Below are 16,234 nucleotides of genomic sequence, written 5' to 3' on the forward strand. Positions count from 1 at the left end.
AAATAGTACAAAAAGTGAAACTTTGTCAAGTTAATATGAACGTGTAAATGACAATAAGATGAACTTGATTTCTTTACGCTCAGGATGTAAATTAGCAACTTATTTCCATGCATTTAAGTAGAGAAGCAACTTTTACATGTTTTATGTATACATACATACATACATACATACATACATACATACATACATACATACTAATGAATACTTACCTGAATTTAATCAGAAATACACTTTGTTACAAAAAAGTCTTACTAAATCTTCATAATTACAAGTAGGAAATTATAACATAAAGGTTGAGAAACACTGTTTTAGATACAAGATTATCTCGTGGCACACTCGAACCTACAATTAAATTTCTGCGGCACACTTAAATTATGATGTACAGTGAAAAAATCGTGATTCAAAGTTGTGTGTTTGTAAACATTCTATTGCTACATTACTTGCTGTTTAACCTAATTCTTTTTGTCTATATTTTTTGGATCGTATTACAAGAAAATGTACTATTTAATCTTAACTATTTAGCACATCTTACCTTGGTTCTAAATCTTTCTTTTTATGCTACTGTTATAATGGATTTTTTGGTTATAACAAGTTTGGAAACAGAAAATTATAAAGGTATGGTTGTAATAACTGTTAAAACAGGACGAGTCTAATAGACAAGCCAACCCGAGATCACAAATGTGTTACAGTACATCTGGTTACATACAGCACTTAATTTATTAAAAAAAATCTTTGGATTAACATTGTTTAAAAATAATATAATCAAAACTATTTGTGTTGTTAATGTTTAAACACAAGCTTATTTAATTCTTTGAAAATGCTTTGGATTGTATTGCCTTTATGGTTAGTCCACATCTGTTAATTTCTGTATTTATAGTTGATATTGTAAATTCCATTGTATATCATCATTATAAATGCCCATTATGATATACTTAGAAAAACTGGCGCACAAATAAATAAGTGTTGTTATAGTATGTTATATAATTTACAATGTTTTCAAATTTATAATTCCCATTTTTTCTCTTAAAGGCGTTTTACATCGAAATTTATATCATTATGCTACACAACTAATTACAAATTATAATTATTANCGTTTCTTAACACGAACCAGAATATGTCATTTCTCTCAATTTCAAAATGCTAGAATTCGATTTAAGATTTTAAAACTACTTGCAAAATACTAGCACATCAACTAAGTAGCATTTTAATCACTTATTTATAACAAATTGTTTTCCTTTTAAAAAAGTTATTTACAAAAATACATACAGGTTTTCCTTAAAAGTGTTACAACAAGAACACAGTAGTATATGTTGTATAAACTTTAAAAACGTTCAACAGACAATAAAATTTTCTTTTACAGACAATGTATAATCTTAGAAATATAAACTATTGACTTGTTTCGCCCTCTATCATGTTATACCATTGCTGGTCGATTTGCATGCCATTTGAAATACAGTCGATCCCCCTATAAGATAGTAGATTCGTTCCATTCTTTAGGAATCCGATTTCTTACGAGTCCTTCCAATCACAGCCCGACACGTGTCAAGTTTACGGACTACGGCTGTTTGAAAGGTTTTCTTCCATAAAATTAATCGATTCTACACTAATCCGACTCAACATTTCCAAAATACGTATATTTTTTTTGGAAATAATCCGTATAAACTACGCTATAAACAAAAAAAATGTAGGATTACTTACCGAGTGTGCACCGTTCGACATCGCCGTTGCTCAAGCTTGTTTTCGTCGCGAAGCAGCACACCAAACCATATTTTTCTGGCGAAAACTTCGCTGAACTTTGGAGACATCATTAATATAAATAATTTTTATTGCCGTTGAATAAGAAATGTTTCTTTCACAAGAAATGTATAAAATTACAGTACTNTTAGCTACGAGAGACAACAAGGGAAAGATCAAGATGGAGAAGACTTGTCCATGAAGTCACCAGGAGTCGACCACGACTCGATGGAACTTAACAAAAAGTATTACATTGACTTCTGTTTTAACAATACTGTATAGATATGCGATGTATGCTTTACATTTGCTTTCGAAACATTCGACAGCAGTTCGAGAAATTCACAGTTAAAAGAGAAAGGCCAATGCCTAAGTTAAATATAAAGGCTTCGATAAAAAAATTTGTTGGACATTTTCACGATAAAATGAATCCGTAAATGCATAAAAATGCATAAATTGTTTTCTTGGCTCGCCTACTATTTTCAAATGAAATCGGTGTGTGGAATAAGAATGGCTTTGACAATTTGGCTGGCAAAAGACTCGAAAAATCGTCCATTCTTTCGTATTTGAAGCGGAATAGAATTTAACATTAGTAAATAATATAAAATAAATATCGAAAATTATAACCAGATAGTTACGGTTAATAAATATATTATATCTAAATAAATAGATGTTATACGTTTTTATCGAAGCGAGAATTGGCATTTAGAGGGCATACGGAATATATTGGATCTAATAACAGAGGTAATTATAATGAACTAGGAAATTTCTGAATACAGACACTGACACACACATTTAATTTTAGTTTTGTTTTGGTTGCTATGCCTTGACTCNATACCAAGGTGAATTATCATGTTTTAACCGTATGGCAGCTTCATGTTCTTTTATCCGTAATTCCAAAGTTCGACCCGTTTCACCTATGTATTCTTTAGGATTTTGACAGTTGCAATTAATTTTGTAAACAGTTCCAGTTTTTTTCAATTTATCAGTATTGGTTTTGTATTTTCCTAATTTATTTGAGATTTTATTTGAAATTTTATTGGTCAAAGATGGGGCCAAAATTATATTGTCTTTTTTAAGGCATTTAGAGCTATTATTATAAATATCAGCTATGTAAGGGAAGGGTTTGTAATTTTTATCTTTCTTATTTTTTGTTATAAATCTATTATTGTAGTATTGTGTATGCCAGTTTTTTAAAAGGATTTTTGGATAACTATTAAGAATAAATTTATCATCTAATTCGTTTAATTCAGTTTTGCGTTTCTTTTTACTGGTAGTTCTAGTATATATCTTTTTTAATTCCATTATATATGTATTCTTTTTTATACTTTCTGGGATATATGAATAGTAACTGATTGTTTTGTTTACATTGGATGGTTTTTTATAAGTTTCAAATGAATATTTTTCTTTTTCTTTTGTTATAGTTATGTCCAAAAAATGAATTTTATTGTGTTTTTCTAATTCTATGTCAAATTTTATATCCTGGTTTATGCTATTTATTGTATTTAAAATTATTTTGTCATTTGTTATTTTATTATTAAAAATTAATAAGTAATCATCCACGTATCTCATTACAGTTTTTACCCCAGGAATGTTCATGATTTTATTGTCAATATCTTTCATTACTAATTACATTTCTACTCGAGTTGTTTTGTATCAATTCAATATGAATTTTGTTTTGTAGCACTGAAGAGGGGTTGGAAAATTAAACTTGCCCGAAATGCATCTGTAGAAAAACAATAAAGGAGTTTTATAACCTGTAGAGCTGTGAGAAAGTCTACCGAAAATTTGTTCGGATTGAAGAGACATTTACCTATTTAACACATAATACAGCTACAATTAGAAAATACAATTAAAACTAAGGTTTATTGTAATTACAATAAAACTATTACTGTACACCTATTTTTCTTTCTGCGTGGTGGATACGTTCAAAATAACGCCATGTAATATGAAAATGCTCGATACAATTCACAACTTCAACGAACAGATAAACAATTTACAATAGAAACACGAACTTTTTTATTTCAGCATCATTTATCGTTAACATTATTTGTACATTATTTGTAAAAATTTTTCAAATTAACTGTTTTTTTCCCCGTTTAAAAATGGGTTAGTCACGTGGAAGTTTTCCGGTTTTTATTCACTTTCCAGTAACACCTAAATACAGTGTAGTGGTCATTTTCCCATAAAAGTCCTTACGGGAGGCATGTTTCTTCGACAGATCGTTCATGTGTCGCGTTGCTGTATACGAATTGAAACTTCTTTCTCACAGTCTAATTGTCTTATTTAAAACAATAGAATAAAAAAATTAGAAAAATATTGTCTACCGTTTCTTAACACGAACCAGAATATGTCATTTCTCTCAATTTCAAAATGCTAGAATTCGATTTAAGATTTTAAAACTACTTGCAAAATACTAGCATATCAACTACTTTTTGGATGTGAATAAATTAAATTGAATATAAAATTTTTAATATATCTCCATANGTAAAGAAAGTGATTTTCTATTACGTCCACGGTAGCATTTTTTTTTATTGGCTGGCATTATTTTGACGAGCGCACAAGTTAAAGAAGATTGCCAACGAACTAGAGTAGACCAGCCGCCAGTAGCAACTGAAACGCAGTAACAACAAGAAATATTCAAACAGCAATGGCATGCAGTCATTGGAAGCGGCGGATGCGCCGCTTCCCTTGTTTTTTCTAAAAAATAAATACTGTACATATTAATTTTAATTATACGAAAATAATCGCGCAATATTTTATTATAACCGCATTACGTATCTTATTACAAATTTCTATACTACACGCGAAAAAAAGATGAGATCGCTATCGTATATTAGTGGCAGAGTGGAAGTGCCGTATTGTCAGTATCCAAAAAGCCTTTCCTTTCTTCTCAGGTGTTGTTTATATGGAGATTTTAGCTCTATAGGCTCTTTTTCCGACTAGACACGTGTTTATGATCGCTATGCGACCGCTGATCCAGCCGTATCCGAACGGCCTATACGCGCGCGCGGGAAATAATGCCTTCCGGGAGGACTTTTATGGGGGAACTGGCCTCCTATTCAATCGTTATTGACAAGGAGAAAACCCGGAAAACTCCAAGCAGCCAGCCTGTCCGATCGTGGCGCGAACCCACGACGAACCTCCCAGTGTTTATGAGCGGCACAGTTGCCGCTCATAAACACTGGGAGGTTCGTCGCTATGAGCGGCAACAGAGACCACTCGGCCACTGGTGGGCATCCAAAAAGCCAGATTCGTGCACGCGCTTTACAGAACACCAACCTTACCCAGTTTAGCAAGCGGAAGCCTAGGACTTTGGGTGGAGGCTACATACGTATAACGCATCCAATTCTATCCGAGCCGTTATCTGCCCGCCCGCTAGATATTTGGCCGCCCTCGCCCGATTACGCGAATCGCGAGTAGATTTTATAACTTATCCCGACCGATAAGAATTTACCTGTATGTTTTTACGATAGTTTTCTGTATAGTTGACGGGAGTTTAAAAATATCCGTTAAAATATTTGCTATTTTTATTCCGCTCTCCGATTTTATATTACTCGCGGATTTCAACGTTAATCCAGTGATATTACGATTTCGTACGTCCCGTCTTCAAGGGAATGTAGAAAGAAACGTGTACAATTCTTGTATAATGTTAAAAAAATTAACTGCTACTTCGACAGCGTCATTTACAACTAAATTTAACGAACGAGAGAGATGAAGGAGGTACAGAAAANTCTTTCTCCGACTAGACACGTGTTTATGATCGCTATGCGACCGATGAGCCAGTCGTATCCGAACGGCCTATACGCGCGCGCGGGAAATAATGCCTTCCGGGAGGACTTTTATGGGGAACTGGCCTCCTATTCAGTCGTTATTGACAAGGAGAAAACCCGGAAAACTCCAAGCAGCCAGCCTGTCCGATCTTGGCGCGAACCCACGACGAACCTCCCAGTGTTTAGGGTCCAGTCACCACCGCTATGAACGGCAACAGAGACCACTCGGCCACTGGTGGGCATCTAAAAAGCCAGATTCGTGCATGCGCTTTATAGAACGTCAACCTCACCCGGTTTAGCTAGTAGAAGCCTAAAACTTTGGGTAGAGGCTACATACGTATAACGCATCCAATTCTATCCGGGCCGTTATCCGCCCGCCCGCTAGATATTTGGCCGCCCTCGCCCGATTACGCGAATCGCGAGTAGATTTATAACTTAACCCAACCGATAAGAATTTACTGGCATGTTTTTATGATAGTTCTGTATATTCGGCTGGAGTTTAAAAAATCCATTAAAATATTTGATATATTTATTCCTCTCTCGGTTTTATATTACTCACGCATTTCAATGTTAAACTAGTGATATTACGATTTCGTATGTCCCATCTTTAAGAGGATGTAGAAAAAACGTGTACAATTCCTGTATAATGTTAAAAAAATAACCGTTACTTCGACAGGTCATTTACAACTAAATTTAATGAATGAGAGAGATGCTCGAGGTACAGAAAAAGCTCTAAAATTTATTTTCCTTAAATTTACGATTTATGTATCCGTTTATCATAAAAATTTGTTTTTCCACTTTTTTCTCGAGGCTACAAATATTCGAGTACAAAAGTAACCGGTTTCTACTTATTTCTACTTAAATAATTAAGCGATTATGAAATTGGGAACATAAACATGATGAAAGAGCCGGAATATTACTTAAACAAAAGCTTGACCGAACCAATCTATAGCCGAGTACAGTGGGGACTGATTTCTTCGAAATACTGTATTAGATGTAATAAAGACAGAAATTTTTCAAAATTTTATTGATTACTNAACAATTTCATTGTTAATAATCTTTGAATTATTTACATTTTTTGTCGTACAGACATCTGTATTTTCTAACTTGTTCGATGAAGAATTCCAAATCTATTTGTTTCCTCGTCGTTTTCCGTACACTTTTCGCCATTACGACAATTAAACTACACGTGACTAATGCACGTGACTACGCGTCACAAATCCTTACGTATTTATTGGTTGCGGTACGACAGAAGCGCGGGACGAAAACGGAAAAGTTAAATAATTTTTAACTCTGCTTTCGGTCTTGTTTCCGTCCAACAGAACGTTCCAAAACCGGAAGTTTCGTCAGTTTGGCTTTCAGTTTTACGATTACGTCGCGGATTCCGGTAATGTGGAGTCCAGGCTTAACTTCACTTAACTCTGTGAAATGGAGTATTGACTGTCGTGGGGGTATAGCTCAGTGGTAGAGCATTCGACTGCAGATCGAGAGGTCCATGGTTCGACTCCGTGTGCCCCCTTATGTTTTTATTTATTCGAAAATTCATACTGCTAGACAGAGTAAGAAAATATAAGTTCTGAGTGCAATTGTTTCTTTAACATTAAAATTATTTTTAATTTCAATAAATAGAAATTTTGGTTTATGCTTTTAGAAATTAATTTCATATAAACTAGTAACATATTTATATGATAAAATTTAGTACAAGACAATGCAGTTGTGATCGCTAACAACAATAAGAAAAGAAAATATTTGAAATATTTTACGAATATTTAGAAAATACAGTAGAGCATCGATTATCCGACCCCCGATTAACCGTCGCCTCGGTTAACCGACAGCGTTCTAGTTGGCAAATTTCAAATGTCCGCTAGTGACGTGGCGCTACAATAATTGGCTATGTCTTGGCTACTTTAATATTATTTTTACGTGTTCTAGCTGGCAACACTGGATCGACCGTGAAAGGGAGCCAGTATTTAAACGAGGCTTAATTTTCTAATTTTTAACGATACAATAGCGACGATTATTATTTTTAAAAAAAATTTGATAGGCTTAACATGGAGGAAAATTCAACGCGAAGTAGGTTAATAGCGATATACTAATATACTAATTACATGGGATATAATAATATACTACACTAATAATGGATTTTTTCATACTTTTCGGTTATCCGACTTTTTAATTATCCGACCAACCCCAGTCCCCAATTGAGTCGGATAATCGAGGCTCTACTGTATGTGCATAGTAAGAAATTAAAAGTATATTCTGAATTGCTTTTACATATACGCTTGAAACCTGGACTCCACATTACCTGAAAACAGAAACTCAGAAACAGAACTGACACATATACCTCCGTATTCACCAACACGAGTTAGAGTTAGAGTTAGGGTTAACTCTCGAGTTACTGGTAAATTGGTATTCACCAACTCCGAATCTCGATTCAAACACAATAACCCTAACTCTAACTCTAAAAAATCGCCGAGCAGACGATAACTCTAGGTTTGACGCCTGCGCAAAGCGGTCTATTTCAGAGAAAAATGGCGACATTCGACGAAGACGAAGCCGAGATGCTGGAAAATCTGAAATATTTAGATTATATAGATCGTATGGAACGAAGAAGTCGGCGGATTATTTCTCCAAGAAGAAATGACCTCGAACAATTGGACGATTACGAGCCAAAAGAGAGCGTAAGAAACCTATTAGAACGAATTGGTTTCCTCCTCCTGTTTTAAATAATTCGGCTTTTTTGTGCCTGTTCTTTCACGGCTTTCTTTTTAAAATTCTTATAACAGTCCAATAACTGTTTGGTTTTTCTAAGGGTGACACCCGGGATATCATTGAATTCCTTTGTTAGTTCTTCCCATGTATCCCAATGTATCCAATGATATCCCATTCCCGGGATATCATTGAATTCCTTTGTTAGTCCCCCCTTCCTCTCTTCTGTTTGGAAGAAATCACATTTGTTTTCTTGTTTTCAATGATCGAATTATATTTTTCGACTAATTCAAGTAGAATTTCCATCTCAAAATTAGAAAAATTACGGCGTGCACAACTTTCCATTTCACTTTCCGCCATTTTCTACACGTGTTTCTATTCTATTCTATTCGTCTCCTCTCTGGTTCATACACGTGTTTGCTTTCAACCAATAAGAACTCTGGTTACGAAAGAAGACTTGTTTAATCTCGAACGCAGGATTGTTTTAAAATTTTAACTCTAGGGTAGCGAAACTCTAGAGTTAAATTTTTATCTGAATACGAAAGAAGAGTAACTCGTAATCTGACTTCGAGTTATATCTAACCTCGAGTTCGTCAACTCTCTGTTTAACTCGCGTTGGTGAATACGGGGGATAGAGTTTTCGTTTTAACTTGACTCCACTAGAAATGCGCCATCTGTTGATCAGTTCTGTAATTGTCGTAGAGTCAAACATGGACGACGCTTTCTCTGCATTTATTAACAATTTCATTGTTAATAATCTTTGAATTATTTACATTTTTTGTCGTACAGACATGTGTATTTTATAACTTCTTCAATGAAGAATTCCAAATCTATTTGTTTCCTCATCGTTTTCGCTACACTTTCCGCCATTACGACAATCAAACTACACGTGACTAATGCACGTGACTACGCGTCACAAATCCTTGCGTATTTATTGGTTGCGCTACGACAGAAGCGCGGGACGAAACGGAAAACTTAAATAATTTTTAACTCTGCTTTCAGTCTTGTTTCTGTCCAACTGAATGTTACAAAACTGAAAGTTTCGTCAGTTTGGCTTTCAGTTTTACGATTACGTCGCGGATTCCGGTAATGCGGAGTCCAGGCTTAAATTCACTTCACTCTGTGAAATGGAGTATTGATTGTCGTGGGGGTATAGCTCAGTGGTAGAGCATTCGACTGCAGATCGAGAGGTCCATGGTTCGACTCCGTGTGCCCCCTTCTGTTTTTATTTATTTATTTATTCGAAAATTCATACTGCTAAACAGACTAAGAAAATATAAGTTCTGAGTATAATTGTTTCTTTAACATTAAAATTATTTTTAATTAACAGAGCTGTAGAACATATTGATAGGAACAATAAAGTTAAAGGAACCGTACCTCGTGGGAATTTGTAAAGAACGCCCACTAGGGGGCGTCCCGGGCTACTATTATTTTTATATTTTATCACGAAAACATTACACGTTTTTGGTAGGCAGCAACTAAGTCAGTTGCTGCATATCAAAAATACCACTTTGCCATAAGGGCCACAAATAAAAGAAAAATTCAACAATACAAAACAATTACATATGACGTATAACGAAACGATTAAAACAAATTCACTAGTCCAAGTATTGTAAAGTTAAACACCGATCCACATAAGTCAAACAACATCGAAATATCCTGCATAGAGTTGCGTGCTNCGTTTTAACTTGACTCCACTAGAAATGCGCCATCTGTTGATCAGTTCTGTAATTGTAGTAGAGTCAAACATGGACGACACTACGGATTTTGCCATGCTTTCTCTGCATTTATTAACAATGAAATTGTTAATAATCTTTGAATTATTTACATTTTTTGTCGTACAGACATGTGTATTTTATAACTGCTTCGATGAGAAATTCTAAATCTATTTGTTTCCTCATCGTTTTCGCTACACTTTCTGCCATTACGACAATCAAACTACACGTGACTAATGCACGTGACTACGCGTCACAAATCCTTGCGTATTTATTGGTTGCGGTACGACAGAAGCGCGGGACGAAACGGAAAAGTTAAATAATTTTTAACTCTGCTTTCAGTCTTGTTTCCGTCCAACAGAACGTTCCAAAACCGGAAGTTTCATCAGTTTGGCCTTCAGTTTTACGATTACGTCGCGGATTCCGGTAATGTGGAGTCCAGTTAACTCTGTGAAATGAAGTATTGACTGCCGTGGGGGTATAGCTCAGTGGTAGAGCATTTGACTGCAGATCGAGAGGTCCATGGTTCGACTGCGTGTGCCCCCTTCTGTTTTTATTTATTCGAAAATTCATACTGCTAGACAGAGTAAGAAAATATAAGTTCTGAGTATAATTGTTTTTTTAGCATTAAAATTATTTTTAATTAACAGAGCTGTAGAACATATTGATAGGAACAAAAAAGTTAAAGGAACCGTACCTCATGGGAATTTGTAAATTCCGTATCTTACAATGGTGGAAGCAATTGTTTCCAATCAAACCCCAACCACTCGTAATGTAATCCGAGTAAATTTTCTTTTTAGAAAAGTTTTACATTTAACAAATATTCTGCCAAATCCGAGAGAAAAGAATTTGTTAAAAATAAACTATCCTTTAAAAAAATGCAATTAAAATACTCGATATATTACATCTATGACGTAAAATTCGTGACGTAACGCGTGACGCATTGTAACGACAAATTCGAATTCGTTCCATTTCGTATTGTTGCCGACGCCATCTTGGAATTTTATGCTTTCCGGAAATTGCGAGTTCTTTTTCCCTCCATTTTAACATTTTTCGTAGAAATTTTAATAATGAAAACTCTCGTAACGTAGGTAACTTAATATTTTTTGATTTATATCAAAATTAAGTAAATTAAATTAGATACGCTTTAAATTTAGATTTGCAACCTGTAACCTGTAAGGTTACGGAATGCGTATTTATAATGTTATTTATTATTACAAATATATTTTACAAATAAAAGAGGACTATTTTACATTTTAAAGAAAACATTTGCAATTAGTTAATATTCTATGACGTAACGTGTGACGCATTTATCGCACGTTCCACCGATTCGAATTCGTTCGATTTCGTATTACCGACGCCATCTTGAATTAGAAAGTTTTCTGGAAATTGCCAGTTATTTTTCCCTCCATTTCGAGATTTTTCGTAAAAGTTTAATTACATAAACCCGAATAACGCAGGCAATGTAACTTTTTTTTTTATTTATAAGCTTTCAAAATTGAATAATTGTCGATAGAATATTAAATGTAAAAGTCGTAAATTTCCATTTAAAATATTTAAGGTTGTTTCTACTTAGCATCGAATTAAATTATCAGATTATCTATTCTTAATAATTAAATTCTTAAATTATTCTAGGAAGAAGTATCATTATCAAGTTTTATAATCCACTTTCCAAAGAGACATGGAATCATTTTACAAACTTCTTGTGCTCAAAAAATTAACAAGAAGCAAAAACAAAGGTAAGGCATTTTTATTTTCATTTTTATTTCTTATGTATTCTTAGCTTGTTATATCAATTATCAAATAGTACATACACTTATACAGTTTTACATATACAAGTAGACTCTTTAATATTGGTATTGATTAATTCCAAATCAAAACAACTTTCCTTTATCAATTTCATACTAAAATTTATTATTAATTTTTGGAAATTTACCAATAATAATGTTTCCTTATTATACTGATTTTATATATCTTTTCATTCCTTCTATAATATTAATTTTAATATATTTTATTGAGAATTCTGATATTATTATTATATTATATATAATATAATATGTAATAACAATATATATGATGTATTATTTATAATTTTTTGTGTGATTGTATAGTAAGTATATTTGAATTTTATCTTGTATTATTGTGATGAAGAACAATTTCTTCCCCAATTTAAGAACTAATTGTTTTATATATACAAATAAAACAAGATTTCACTTGACTTTTGTAATATTTCCTTATTAAGAATTGTTTTATTGAATTTGGGTAATTTTTGAGAATTGGGGCAATTTAACATCATTGCTCATTCATAAAGTATATAACTTAACAACACCCAATACTCAAATTTATAGATTTACCCAAATCAAATCACACTACTACACTTAATTTATTTGCATTAATACCTAGAATGCTATTTATATAACCAGAAGTTCTATCTAAGCTGTAATTAACACACTTATTTTTGCTAAACTCAATGTTAAATTTTAGAAAATCCTACAGTTTTAAAGAAGTTGTTTCATTTCTCTTAGCATATGATTTAATTTTTATTAATACACATGAAAATCAAGCTTAACTAGAATTTTAATGTTTGTTTGCTTATTTTTATATTAAAAATAGCTGTTTTTTTCAACTCTTCTATGTAACTCTTGAATACATTGATGATTCTGACATTTTATTTTTTACATGTTTAATAGATTTAACTGATTGTGAGCACTTAAAACCAGGAGTTGTGTGACATCATTTAGGCTTCTGACATACCAATAGAGCAGCTATGTGACATGTATGTATGAAAATTACTTTGTGGATAATCAACTCAATGGTAAGTGGCTGGAAGTGATTACATTTATTTATATTTCAGAATCAATTTTAAATAATGTTCTTTTTTAATTGTTCAGGTTATCTGCTCCACACACCTTCCTTTAGAAAATGTTGATATTGAACTTTGTCACTGCAATCTTTTAACAAACATTTCCATTATGACAAAGAGCATGCAACATTTTCTTCTATAAATGGTCAGTGAACTACTTTACTTTACTTTTATATTCCCGGGACCATTTTAATTTTAAATTTTGTAAAAATTGGCATTCAGAGTTTGATTTGTCTTGATGTTCATTTTGGATTAATTAGCCCTATGTTAATTAAGCACAATAAAATTAGGTTCAAATTTTCTTTATCATATTTAATGTAATAGAGATAACTGTAAAAGCAGATTATAAATTATGAATTATTGTAAAATTTATATTTTAAATAAATAAAGATTCATTCTGTTTAAATTTTCATTCTATATTTTACTATATATGTAAAGAATTAATACTTGTAATTAATAATATTTGTAATTTAATATGTTTGTGATTGCTATGACAACAAAGTATTTAAATTTATTGTACAGTACTTCTTTTAAAATCAAACAATATAGTTTTTAAGAACATTAAAAAGTGTATTTGAGAGATAGTGCTTAGTTTTTACTGTTAATTAAACATACAGATAACCTCTCATTATAGCAAACAATTTGAAGTCCAATTTGGCCACCTGTAAGACTTAGCTTAAGAACTGTCAATATAAATTTCAGAATATTAAAGCTTTTTTACTATGCAGAACATTCCCAACATTTAAAACACTGCGATGGGTTGGACAAAAATGATTATGAAGTTGCATAGATGACTGGACAAAAGGGAAATGTCTAGAAGATGCCTTAGATTAAGGCTGGTGTGGTGGGTGGACTGGATTATTTGTTACCCATGTTAGAATATTCCGGAAGTACCCAGTGAAAATCCATAAATGAGTGGATGACACCATTGACAGGATCTTTCAGACCATAGGCCAGGAATGCCGCCACCAAATAAGATGTGTAAGGAGATGATACTAGGAAGTTACAAGAAGGAGAATGTAAATATATTCAACGAATTCTTACACTACTTTAGTATCGAATGGGTAATATACTTTACTATGCTGTTGTTATGATCCGTCAGTCACTGAAAGTAATCTTGTCAGACTTCATAATGAAATGTGCCAAAGGGAAAAACTGCAACCAATTTTCATTGTTCAAAAAGCTTCTTTCTAAAAGAAGTTGATTCTGAGTAAAAATTAGATGTTGCAAGGGAATTTGGCATCACCCTTTCCATTCTGTTAATGATTTTAAAAGATCATCCAACATTGAAAAAAAGTTAAGAAGATCCAATGTTGAATCCAGCAGGAATAGCACACAATTTGAGGATGTGCGGAAAGTTATTTTCATCTGGTTTCAAGATGTTCAGGTGTGCCACTGTCCCATAGGCAGTTCCTTGTTATTACAGAGAATTTTTGAAAAGAATGGAATCATCTCAAAATTTTTATTCAGAGAAACATTGATGTTTCATTGCACATAGCATGTGCATGGACTACAGACAAGATACAATATTTAAGTACAGCACAGATGATATTTTCAATCCTGATGAAACATATAGTTTTTTCCAATTGCTGCAGAGGAAGCAAAAATGCTAAATAGCGATTAACTGCCATGTTTTATTGCAGTACCTCAGGTAAGAAATGATCTCACATTACACTATGCTGCATTCTTTTATCCTAAGAAGGATCAAGTACTGATATCCACTGTACATGACATAGATATGGAGAATATGAGACCTTAATCATTGTGAAAACATCAAGAACACGTTGTATTATGTGAACAATGTGTGCTCTACACACTGCAAACTGCCAAGATTGAATGATGCAGAACATTTTTAAAAAATTGTTGAACAGGAAAATAGATTAAAAGATGAAACAAAAGTAAAGAGTCAGCTGTCAGATGACAACTGCTTGATTGGAGTCCTATCTGAATAATGTGCAAGTTAGGTGCTTTCTACACTGCTGTTCTACAGCTGATTTTGGAATAATCCATACTATACAGGCTGAATATTGATTATTTTTTGCAACATCCATAACTATGTCTAGAGAAAGATAAACAAGCTGTTGACAAGACTGCTGTAGCACACATCATGAATTTTATCACACTATATTTTGTCTGGTAGCATTAGAAAACCACAAAATGTCACAGTTTCTCTAACAATGGTGTAGGAAAACAACGTTAATGACTACTATTAACCTTTTTCTAGTTGAAAGTATATAGATTATACTAAATAATATTAGTTAATGGTGATGTCCCTTCCATTAACTGTCAGAATTATTATTACTGTTTGAACAAAATATAATATTTAAAACNGTATATAGATTATACTAAATAATATTAGTTAATGGTGATGTCCCTTCCATTAACTGTCAGAATTATTATTACTGTTTGAACAAAGTATAATACAGTATTTAAAACTCTACCAGCAAAATTATTTATTAACATAACATTATTTCCAGGATTATGATGGATAAAATTCATGAAAATTATTAGAAAAAAAGAAACTGCAATATTAAAATGAAGTATATGAAATTTAACAATTGATATGGTGTATAACTTTCTCTGAGGACAAAATTGACCATTGGTTAACGTCAATACTAAAAGAGGATTTCACAGATAGCGATGCTAATGTGAGTCTATCATAATATATTATTTACCAAATGGTTTTCTTTAAAAACAAGCAATTATTTATTGTGACATTGTCAGAATGTTGGACTGCAATTTCTAATCATATTTTTAATTTAAAATATATCCTCTCCACCTCAAATTAGTAGTGACTTGCCCCTGGTACATCACACTTTTCCTTTAACAATACAGTTTTGCCAGTCTATCTCTAACACCTTCCAGAGGAAGATTTTAATTGCAATAACGCATTTTCCGGTTTGCATTGGAAGTTCTTATATAGTTAATTGGGGCCTTCTCCTACTAAGGTTTGCGTATCGGATTCCATTCTGGACATTAAGGAAATACAGATCGAATTTATAACTCTACAAATTGCAGTCCAAAAATATTAATATGTAAATCTTATTACTTTTCATAACTCGAATCATAAAAGCAGAGTAAAAAAAATTGAAATAAGTTAATGACAGTGGCATGTTATAGCTCCACGAATCCCATTTGAATTTGAATTAGGGATGCCCCACCCAGGGCCCTTAGTCTCGAGTTTTTCGTGTTACAACTCCCAACGTGTTGAAGGTGTCACGTGGTACCATCTCACACACTGACGTCAAATTGGTAGTCTCGAGTTCTAACTCACGTGCTTTCCCATCTCACCATGCGAGTTGCTACTCACGTTGAGTCGAGCATGTGAGATCGCTACACGAAAGTAAAAATGGCTGACGGATACGCAATTCTTATCGCTATCGAAGAGTTAGAAAGAGCCGAAAGACGTTGTTTGAGAAGGCAACGAATTTTTCGACCACGAG

The 16,234-nt window shown here is 33.0% G+C and overlaps 1 long non-coding RNA gene and 3 other non-coding genes across 5 annotated transcripts; all 4 read left to right on the top strand.

Moving 5' to 3' along the window:
• Positions 1 to 6,951: 6,951 nt before the first annotated feature.
• On the top strand, positions 6,952 to 7,023 carry Trnac-gca. The gene has a single exon. It is a non-coding gene; the product is annotated as a tRNA-Cys (tRNA).
• Positions 7,024 to 9,359: 2,336 nt separating this feature from the next.
• Positions 9,360 to 9,431, top strand: Trnac-gca. Its single transcript has one exon. It is a non-coding gene; the product is annotated as a tRNA-Cys (tRNA).
• Positions 9,432 to 10,402: 971 nt separating this feature from the next.
• Positions 10,403 to 10,474, top strand: Trnac-gca. Its single transcript has one exon. It is a non-coding gene; the product is annotated as a tRNA-Cys (tRNA).
• Positions 10,475 to 10,873: 399 nt separating this feature from the next.
• Positions 10,874 to 13,176, top strand: LOC111619527. Of its 2 annotated transcripts, none has more exons than XR_002755770.1 (4): positions 10,874 to 11,015; positions 11,564 to 11,667; positions 12,619 to 12,743; positions 12,820 to 13,176. It is a non-coding gene; the product is annotated as an uncharacterized LOC111619527 (long non-coding RNA). The 2 variants fall into 2 exon arrangements; XR_002755771.1 differs by lacking the exon at positions 10,874 to 11,015 and adding an exon at positions 11,249 to 11,393.
• Positions 13,177 to 16,234: the final 3,058 nt, after the last annotated feature.

The sequence above is a fragment of the Centruroides sculpturatus genome, unplaced genomic scaffold (genome assembly GCF_000671375.1).
Source record: "Centruroides sculpturatus isolate CEXI.00-Female unplaced genomic scaffold, Cexi_2.0 scaffold179, whole genome shotgun sequence".
In the NCBI taxonomy this organism is placed as follows: domain Eukaryota; kingdom Metazoa; phylum Arthropoda; class Arachnida; order Scorpiones; family Buthidae; genus Centruroides; species Centruroides sculpturatus.